Source organism: Haliotis rubra, unplaced genomic scaffold, assembly GCF_003918875.1.
Source record: "Haliotis rubra isolate DU_JTF1 unplaced genomic scaffold, ASM391887v1 Scf672, whole genome shotgun sequence".
NCBI lineage: Eukaryota > Metazoa > Mollusca > Gastropoda > Lepetellida > Haliotidae > Haliotis > Haliotis rubra.
The window spans coordinates 163,381-173,967 of record NW_025767382.1 but is presented as its reverse complement, the minus strand read 5'-3'; the positions used below and the strand labels follow the sequence as shown (position 1 = coordinate 173,967).

General features: G+C 37.9%; 1 protein-coding gene across 4 annotated transcripts in view; it reads right to left on the bottom strand.

Annotated features, from left to right (window-relative positions):
• Window positions 1-10,587, bottom strand: part of LOC124257769 — a 202,720-nt gene that overhangs the window by 175,595 nt on the left and 16,538 nt on the right. The window lies entirely within an intron of this gene.

Sequence of the window (10,587 nt, the reverse complement as noted above, 5' to 3'; positions counted from 1 at the left end):
ATCACAAGCTTTCGGTCCGGCTTGGCCTGGGCGCTCAAACGCACCTTATACCTCACAGATGTATCTTGAAATGGGTTTAAATCCATAGATTGGTATTATATCTACCGAAATATCACTCTGTAATGTTATCAAATGCCACATGTAAAGATAACTGGTTCGTTAAAGTTAGCCCTTTTCTCTCTCCATTCACAATATAGTCTCAATCAAAAGTGTTTAGTCTCTGTTCAGCCCGGCTTGGCCCGTGCTGTCAAAAACAACTTAAAACCTCACACATGTATCTTGAAATGTGCTTATATCCATAGATTAGTATTATATCTACCTACATATCACTTCACATTCTGTGCACAATCCGACATTCTTGAACTGTTTATTACCTTAAAGTTCTCCATGTCCCACAAGAGATCGGGAATGTCAGCCACCTTGGTTCCGGACAGTGACCTTGTCACGATCCCTTCTTTCTGCGTATAACGTCCAACATACTTCAGTAACGAGTCGCCAACAAGTAATGCAGACATTTTCAGATCAGATGATTTGAATTTAGGCTGCCCAGCTTGGCCAGTTTTATATGGATGCATTTGGAGAAATCTAGGCGAGACACTGTGGATTTAATGAAAACATACTTCTCCCACTTCTCTCTCTAATACTTCTATTGTCTGTATGCGTGTTCAGGAAAACAGGATTATCTGAAACGCTTTAAAGTTTACAACATCAGGAAACGGCATCTCAGAGTAACCTTTGGCAAAGCTCTCACAGTGAAAACAATGTTCTCCCGAGCCTGAGCTGGGCAAGACAGTGTCATTGCCGTGGATGTGTTTTCATACTTTCGTATGTTCAAATTATATAACCATAACATCTCATACGGCAAGTCATTTTAGCTGATACCTTCTGATATTTATTAAATTACTGATATGTTCAAATCATGTCATGAATAGCTTCAGCCGGCTATCTATATCTGTACTAGTATGAATTGATGTTTATACTGTGGAAACTGTACGGAGAACATCCTGTATTCTGAAACCACTAAAAAAAACCCACCTCTTTCAAGCATTTCATGTCATATAATTGGGTATAATATCTTCTGATATTTATTAAGTTAAGTATATGTGTAAATCATATCACGAATAGCTTCAGCCTGCCATCTGTATCGGAACTAGTATTCATTAATGTTTATACTCTGGAACATAACACGAGTGGAAGCATAAATAATTATATATATATATATATAATTATTTATGCTTCCACAGCCTATATATATAACAGAACAAATGTCTCATTTTGAGCATTACTAATTTAGTCAGTGATTACATGCCCCTCTGTGATAAACGTTATGAAGAAACGGTGGAGTAATAATAAATAACACTGAAGGCCCCTGAACGGTAATTAAGGGCAACAATGGAGTATGTTAATTGAATCACAACACCTAGCTGATTGCAATTAGTCAAGGGGCAATTAAGCAAGCTGGATACAGGTGTAATTAGCAGGTGTATTAATTTCATTAGCCCGCACAGAGCCAGATTGAACACTGGGCTTCACTTTAAGCAACGTGTTAGATTCAAATACATGTACAAAGCTTTGAGCCTCAATAAAGACGTATTTAGGTAGATATAATACTAATCTATGGAATGAAACACAAATCAGGACATATGTGTGGGGTTAAGGTTGTTTTTGAGAGCCCGGGCCAAGCCGGACCGAAAGCATGTTATACTATGTGGTTGTTGAGAATGTATAGAAATTAGGGCTTCACTTTAAGCAACGTGTTTGTTTCAAATACTACGCTTTGAGACTCTATAAAGACGTACTTAGGTAGATATAACTCTATTCTAGATATATAGACAGAAATCAAGATACATGTGTGAGGTTAAAGGTGTTTTTGACAACACGGGCCAAGTCGGGCTGAACAGAGACTAAACACTTTTGATTGAGACTATGTTGTGAATGGAGAGAGAAAAGGGCTTCACTTTAAGGGAGCAGGTTTCTTTACATGTGGCATTTTGTAACATCACACAGTGATATTTAGGTAGATATAATACTAATCTATGGAATTAAACACAAATCAGGATACATGTGTGAGGTTTAAGGTGTTTTTGAGAGCCCGGGCCAAGCCGGACCAAAAGCATGTTATACTATGTGGTTGTTGAGAATGTATAGAAAAGAGAGCTTCACTTTCAGCAACGTGTTTGCTTCACATACTACGCTTTGAGACTCTGTGAAGTGATATTTAGGTAGATCTAACACTAATCTATGGATATAAACACATTTCAAAATACATGTGTGAGGTTTAAGCTGTTTCTGACAGCCCGGACCAAGTCGGGCCGAACGGCGACTTAACACTTTTGACTGAGGCTATGTTGTGTTTGGGGAGAGAAAAGGGCTTCACTTTACCGAACCAGTTATCTTTACATGTGGCATTTTGTAACATCACACAGTGATATTGAGGTAGATATAGTACTAATCTATGGAATTAATCACAAATCAGGACATATGTGTGGGGTTAAGGTAGTTTTTGAGAGCCCGGGCCAAGCCGGACCGAAAGCATGTTATACTATGTGGTTGTTGAGAATGTATAGAAATTAGGGCTTCACTTTAAGCAAAGTGTTTGCTTCAGATACTACGCTTTGAGACTCTATAAAGACGTACTTAGGTAGATATAACTCTATTCTAGAGATATAGACAGACATCAGGATACATGTGTGAGGTTAAAGGTGTTTTTGACAACACGGGCCAAGTCGGGCTGAACAGAGACTAAACACTTTTGATTGAGACTATGTTGTGAATGGAGAGAGAAAAGGGCTTCACTTTAACGGAGCAGGTTTCTTTACATGTGGCATTTTGTAACATCACACAGTGATATTTAGGTAGATATAATACTAATCTATGGAATTAAACACAAATCAGGACACATGTGTGAGGTTTAAGGTGTTTTTGAGAGTCCGGGCCAACCGGACCGAACGCTGTGATACAGTGTCTTTGGTGAGATTATGTAGAAAAGAGAGCTTCACTTTCAGCAACGTGTTTGCTTCACATACTACGCTTTGAGACTCTGTGAAGTGATATTTAGGTAGATCTAACACTAATCTATGGATATAAACACATTTCAAAATACATGTGTGAGGTTTAAGCTGTTTCTGACAGCCCGGACCAAGTCGGGCCGAACGGCGACTTAACACTTTTGACTGAGGCTATGTTGTGTTTGGGGAGAGAAAGGGCTTCACTTTACCGAACCAGTTATCTTTACATGTGGCATTTTGTAACATCACACAGTGATATTGAGGTAGATATAGTACTAATCTATGGAATTAAACACAAATCAGGACATATGTGTGGGTTAAGGTTGTTTTTGAGAGCCCGGGCCAAGCCGGACCGAAAGCATGTTATACTATGTGGTTGTTGGAATGTATAGAAATTAGGGCTTCACTTTAAGCAACGTGTTTGCTTCAAATACTATGCTTTGAGACTCTATAAAGACGTACTTAGGTAGATATAACTCTATTCTAGATATATAGACAGAAATCAAGATACATGTGTGAGGTTAAAGGTGTTTTTGACAACACGGGCCAAGTCGGGCTGAACAGAGACTAAACACTTTTGATTGAGACTATATTGTGAATGGAGAGAGAAAAGGGCTTCACTTTAAGGGAGCAGGTTTCTTTACATGTGGCATTTTGTAACATCACACAGTGATATTTAGGTAGATATAATACTAATCTATGGAATTAAACACAAATCAGGATACATGTGTTGGGTGAAAGTTGTTTTTGAGAGCCCGAGCCAAGGCTGACCGAACGCTTGTGATACAGTGTCTTTGTTGAGAATATGTAGAAAAGAGAGCTTCACTTTCAGCAACGTTTTTGCTTCAAATACTACGCTTTGAGACTCTGTAAAGTGGTATGTAGGTACATATATTACTAATCTATGGTTATAAACACATTTCAAGATACACGTGTGAGGTTTAGGTTGTTTTTGACACCACGGGCCAAGTCGGGCTGAACAGAGACTAAACACTTTTGATTGCGGATTTTGTTTTCCGAGGACTTTTTCCCCCTAAATTGTTGGGAATGGAGAGAGAAAGGGGCTTCACTTTTACTTTACTTTATGAAGTGGTATTTAGGTAGATATAATACCATTTTGTGTTTCATGTGTATTAGTAAATATAAGCATATGCATACGCGCTGGCTATCTGATTTGGACTGGTATTGTTTACAATGAAAACACATAAGAATTTTTGTGTTTGTGAATGCATACTTTGTTTGATCCTTAATAACATATAACAAAATGTTGTGATTTCAAATATTTCTTTTAATATACATAATCATGTCATATTTGCCCAATGACACTCGCCGACATCCACGTCTCTTTAACATAAACATCCTGTGCTCATTCAGCATGAGACAATAAAGGTTAATTAGGGAACCCCAATATCTTAATTAAGGAAAGAAAAGCAGTCAAAACACTGTCACTTCCTGCCCAGGACCCCAGGATGTCACACGCTAAGAGAAGTAAGCAACCTTCCCTCATAGACATATCAAGGAAAACACATAACAACAAGACGGTGTCTTTTCTACAGGAATCTCGGTATTTAGTCATTGTTGTTGTTTTGTTTTTTTCACCATTAACTATATATTTTCAATCAAACTATGCATTTGTGAAGGCAGGAAAAGTATCGACCCAAATGTGCAGGTTTCGTTTTAATATTCTGCAATCCATTTTTAGTATTACCCGGTGGCCCGGCCCGGCCCGACTTTTCTTGGCCCGACTTTTAGGCCATCCCCCAAACATGTGCGGATTGAAGCAAATACTCATATGAATTCCATTTTTAATGAATCATAAGTGTATCTTGATTAATGTGATCATTTAGAAGAAGTACGATTCACTAATTTTTCCCCAGCGCTTATAGATCAAGAGAAATCAGCCCACAAGCTCACAGATGATTCCAGAGACAAATATACATTTGAAAGATTCCAGTTTAGATAAGACATTAATTTCATAATAAGCCAGCCAATAGACTTTATGTTAATATCCCAGTTACAGTTATTTTGAAGGGTCAAGTCTAGATGCTTGTGATTATCTATGTCTTGAATTATCACACCGCTCATTGTAAGGTCAGGTTGGATGCTTCTGTTAAGTTTTCTACTAAACTGTAAAATAGGTTTGTCGCTGTGGTGACAATTATATACGTTTGAAAATGTTAAAACCTGCAATGAGAACACGACGCCACGCCAATAGCATCTCCATGCTTGTTTGATAGGTATTCTTGTCGATGCATAGAGAAGGGTTCCCATATTCATTCTTGTATCATTATCGAGATAAAGGGTAGGTTAGACATTTGGGTCAAGGTAAAAATCGTTTGATGTTTGATGTTTTGACAACGGTGGTGTTTTAAGGGATTCTACAAGATGAAAAAACGTGTTCACTCAAGGAAAGAAATAAGACATGTATACCAGACTACCAGTATGAGATTGAATCCATGTTAGTGAGTTCACACAGTCACTTTGATTTATAAATTAGTTCACTCAATTCATAAGTTGTGAGTTATTCATTTTCTTGCAGAAACTTGATATAAGAATTTTGGAAATGACAGTTTTCACCATTATTTCCACAAATTCAGTTATGGTAATGCACAGTTAGACTAGAAGGTTCTTCCTACTTTTCGTGGTTGCAGATATCTATGTGTAAATGGTTACCGGTATATGTTCATTCTAAACAAGAGGAAAAGGAGAGAATGGATCTCATGGAGATGCAGTCAGAAAGACTGCAGAGCAACAGTCTCAACATTGAACGACATAATGTCTAAAATTCCTGGAGACCACAACCACGGACCAGTACACAACGAAGTCAAGGAAAATCAAATCTCAAACAGATTGTAACAAAAATAACGAATATTTTTTTTAAAAAAAGGTAAGAAGCACAGAACAGAACAGAACAGAATTTTATTTCAGTAACAGGCCTCCGGCCCAAAATACATGTACATAAATTGATGATAAGTAGAGCACATATATATTTCATTTAAATTTGTGTTTCTTGTCAACAAAATATAAAAATAGACATACATCCTTGATAATATTAACATTTTTACTCTGTAATATTGATATAAAATTAATAATTGATGGACATTTACTAAAATATTTTGATATGTACTTATTTCTTATATGAGAATATGCATCACAGATATAAAACACATGCCATTCATCTTCAACAACGAAGATACCATTTAATTTACAAAACAGGCAATGCCTTTCATTATATGCAACATCAGTGTATCTGCCCATTTCAACTGCTAGTTTAAAATTACAGCACCGAAATCGGGCATATATAGTTTTGAAATATTGAGGGATATCATTATTTATCAAGTAGCTCTCAACATTCAACAAAGATTTGAATTGCTTATAGTAAAGACATTTACGGTTACTGTCCAAAGATGAATGCCAAGATTGAAATAAATTGTCACGTAGTCTCTGTTAAATGATTCCATCAATATTTTGTGATCACCAATTTCCTGACTTATCCAAACAAATCCAAAGCCAAATTGAAAAAGAATATTTTTAATTCTAGTTGCCCATGAGTTTCGTCCTACCCTGTCTAAAGATAATAGCATAAAATAACATTGTTATGGTAATCTATAGTCAGGCATGTTTAGAAATCTGCACCAGTATTTCACTGCATTGGTTGTATAAGTAAACTGTAAAGGCACTCTTCCACATTCACCCAAGACCATATTGTTACAGGTGGATTTCCCAAGTTTCAAGACATATTTACATAAATTAATATGGACAGATTCAATAGTATTACAGTAGGATGTGCCCCAGATTTCAGACCCATAACAGAGAATGGGTGATATCATACAATCAAAGATTTTAAATAAATCTGTACAATTAATGCTGCCAAGTTTCCTTTGGAAATTTTTAACAGAGAATATTGCCTTACTAGCTTGTGATGCAAGGCAAGATGTAGCTTTACTCCAGGATAATTTAGGAGTGAACATAATTCCAAGGTACTTGTAAAAAGATACAGTTTCAATAACATTGCCATTATAAAACCAATTTTCATATGAGCGCAAGGGACCACCATTTCTAAAAACAATAATCTTAGTTTTCTTTAGATTCACGCTCATACCAGTTTGCTCACAAAACTTACCAAGTACATTGATCTTTTTTTGCAAATGTGCACAGGTGTCAGCTATTGCTGACACATCATCAGCAAACATAAGAGAGCAGAGATTGCTAATAGAAGAAGAAACTGTCATACCTTGACCTCCTTCCAACTCCATAAGACTGCATAGCTTATTTATGAAAATAATAAAAATCTGAGGGCTCAAAACACACCCTTGGCGATATACCCTTAGATGTCCTGACTGAAGCTGATAAAGAACTATACATAGAAGTTAACAGCATAAGAAATTTACCTCGTATACCAGCTTCATAAAGTGACTTTAGAAGAACATCATGCCTTAGAGTATCAAAAGCCTTGGCAAAATCTACAAAGAGACAATAAAATCTACCCCTTTTTGCTAATATATTTTTGAATTAACGACTGCATTGAAAAAATTTGGTCAATTGTTGAATAATCAGCCCTGAAACCGGCCTGTGATTCATTGATAATATCATGAACTTCACACCATCGCTGGAGGCGGCGATTAAAATTGACATAAACACTTTACAAGTAGAATCTATGAGAGAAATTCCTCTGTCATTATTAGTATCCTCTCTACAACCAGACTTATGAAAAGGACAAATAATGCTTTTACCCCAACAAGATGGAAATTTACCACTATCAAGAATATGATTAAAAAGCTGAGTAAGATATGGTACAATGAGATGACTAGAAGCCTTTAAGAATTCAGCACCAACACCATCTGTCCCTGGAGATTTATTATTAGCAGAATTAACTATCTGACGTGAAACTTCCTGTTATCTGTGGCACTTCCCTCTGTGGCCTATGAGATTTTAATTGATCTGGATGAAATTTCCCGCTGTGGCCTATGGTCGTTTCGTGTGTCCCTGAGTGGTACTTGTGTGCAGTAAGCCATGACTGATAAGGTGTTCGGTCATTAACACGGTGTTTGATTGACCTTGATTGGCGGATTGATAGCATTATATGAGAGGTTGTTACGAAAATACATACCAAATCTCAACTCCAGGTGAAAATGTAAGTTCAAAAGTCTCACATTTCGTCTGAAGAAGCTGGCTACGTCTGTGGTAGGTGGAACCTTTCTTGTCAGGGAGTAAACAGAATAGTTCAGGTGTAGCTCCCTGAGGCATGTGTGAGTGGATTATATATTCACACATCGTTAATTGAAACTGGTGACCTGTCCCTCTATGACACGTGGCCTCTACTCAATTTCCCTCTGTGGCCATTCATGCACGGACACACTCAAACTCTCTCACACACACGCACGCTCGCACGCACACGCGTACAAACACGCGCACACTCAACGCGTTTGCAAATTTGGATATCGCTTGCACAATCTAAATATGGGTGACATACGAGGGGGTATATAAAGCTTATAATTATCACCAAGACGTATTCATGGTAGACACTTCATTTTGATTTCTTGTCCTTAAGACTTACATACATGTAATCACCATCCACACATTTCTCCCAACATTTCTTGACCTTGAATAGACACACCCCACACCCACACCCCACACCCCACACCCCACACACCCACACACACCCACACACCCACACACCCACACACTGATTTCATGGAAAAACAACCCTCCACCTCTTCAATAACCTATTAGTAGTCAACATCTTGGCTCAACTGTGAGAGACAAATGACAGGTTTGAAAATGCCTTTTCCATCTCACAACAGTATCATAAGATGGGCTATCTTCACCACAAACAGTTTTATCTCCTCGTGAATCTGTCGGGCAGTGCAACCCTTCAAGTGCAAAAACTTGATAACGCTGCGTGCCTCAATTTTCTCCGTACACGGGCTTAGTCATGTTTTGGATCAACTAGCACAAGACTGAATTAAGTGATGTAACTAGTTTTAGGGTCCATTAACTAGATAAGGATCACTGTCGTTACATTCAAATTTTCGCCATAATTTCTCAATTAAAAAGTAACACGTGACATATATTGGGGGTTCTAAAGGGATCAAAGTCAAAGAAGATACTTGTCGCTTCTCGAAATCGAATCGTTGATGTGTCTTGATTTTGTCAATCCGTTCCCAGGTAAATTGCACATTAGCAGAACCACTCTCACCACGACTCACTATCAATATGACTTACACACCACTTGATGAAATGTACACAAGGTCATTCACTATCTGAAATGATAACAGTGTTATCTGAGATGATAACAGTGTCATGTTCAAGGTTGAGTGCATAGTTTTGGGATGAGACGATTTTACATAGATGTGTATATGTGTACATATTGCTTTTAACTGTGTGGTCCAGGTTAAACTATATATGTCATACCAATGAATACAAATTCCACCAAATATAATTGTTTTGTATTTCAAGTTGAAAAAATGTTATATGTCAATCGTAGAATCTGTATCGTATTTACATGTAGATCTACTCATAAAGATTCAGGGTGACATGACTACTAAAGCGGGGTGACTTCAATAGACTTCAGTGGACTGTACCTAAAGCCCCAGCCTTTGGACTTCAAAGAGCGTCACCCGACTCTTGCTCGGGAGTGGCAAGGTTAGAAAATCAAACGTTTTGATGCCTCTCAAGATATGAGGGGATATAAAAAGTTCTAGTTATCGCCATGAATTTATTGAGAAATTATGGCGAAAATTTGAAGGTAACGTCAGTGATCCTTATCTAATTAATGGACCCAGAACTAGTTACATCACTTTATTCAATCTTGTGCTAGTTGGTCAAAACATGACTAAGCCCGTGTACGGAGAAAATTGAGGCACGCAGCGTTATCAAGTTTTTGCACTTGAAGGGTTGCACTGCCCGATTCACAAGGAGATTAAATCTGTTTGTGGTGAAGATAGTCCATCTTATGATACTGTTGTGAGATGGAAAAGGCATTTTCCAACCGGTCATTTGTCCCTCACAGTTGAGCCCAGATGTGGACTCAGTTTTAACGATACTAATAGGTTATTGAAGAGGTGGAGGGTTGTTTTTCCATGAAATCGGGTGTGTGTGTGTGTGTGTGTGTGTGTGTGTGTGTGTGTGTTTTGTTGTTGTGTGGGTGGGGGTTGGTGGGGGTGTTGGTGGGGGCGTGTCTATTCAAGGTCAGGAAATGTTGGGAGGAATGTGTGGATGGTGATTACATGTATGTAAGTCTTAAGGACAAGAAATCAAAATGAAGTGTCTACCCTAAATACGTTTTGGTGATAATTATAAGTTTTATATACCCCCTCGTAGGTCATCCATATTTAGATTGTGCAAGCGATATCCAAATTTGCAAATGTGTTGAGTGTGCGCGTGTGTGTACGCGTGTGTGTGCGAGCGTGCGTGTGTGTGAGAGAGTGTGAGTGTGTCCGTGCATGAATGGCCTTCCTACGTGTTCAGCGTTATCTCCAGGGAGAGATTATTATTATAACTGTAACAGTAATCTCTTCCCGCAGGAAAATTCCTGTTGCGTCTTTATTTTGTGAATGTCATAATACATATACTTCTG